Raw genomic sequence first — 588 nt, 5'->3', positions numbered from 1 at the left:
TGTGGATGTGGAGACGTTTGCCCCCAAAGACATCCACATTCCTAACATTGATGTGGACCCTGTAATCCAGAGGGAAAGATATGAGAAAAGAATTGAGTGTCTAACCGTGCAGAGGAAGGTGAAAAAGCCAAGTCTGTGGGTGACCTCAAGGCCCAGATCATCACATGGGCAGCTCTTGAATTTGAGGATGGCATGTACACTGATTTGGGCATAGGATCCCCTCTCCTGGCCAGCAACTACATCAGCCCCAATATAACTGTTTATCTTCACAGTGAAAATGGGATCCTGGGCTTGGGTCTCTTTCCATTAAAAGAGGAGGTGGATGCAGATCTCATCAACGCAGACAAGCAGACGGTCACCATTTTCCCTGGGAGCTGTTTTTTCTCCCTCAATGACTCATCTGCCATAATTCGAGGGGGACACCCGCACCTCACCATGATGGAAGCCATGCAGGTTTTCCAGTACGGTGACCTGGCTAACTGGATGATCCTGGAAAGAAGGTGAAAGGCACGGGGCGAGCCATGGATTGGTGTCCAGTGACAAGACCAGAGTGGTGGTCACCATGCAACATCGCACCAAGGACAAGGA

General features: G+C 50.0%; 1 pseudogene; it reads left to right on the top strand.

The window, feature by feature from the left end:
- Positions 1–4: 4 nt before the first annotated feature.
- LOC145719653 (succinyl-CoA:3-ketoacid coenzyme A transferase 2, mitochondrial-like) lies at positions 5–572 on the top strand (annotated as a pseudogene).
- The last annotated feature ends 16 nt before the right edge of the window (positions 573–588 follow it).

This window comes from Leptonychotes weddellii, unplaced genomic scaffold, assembly GCF_054177405.1.
Source record: "Leptonychotes weddellii isolate Sample4059 unplaced genomic scaffold, ASM5417740v2 HiC_scaffold_61008, whole genome shotgun sequence".
NCBI lineage: Eukaryota > Metazoa > Chordata > Mammalia > Carnivora > Phocidae > Leptonychotes > Leptonychotes weddellii.
Note: the sequence above shows the minus strand (reverse complement) of the source record. Positions and strands in the feature narration are given on the sequence as shown.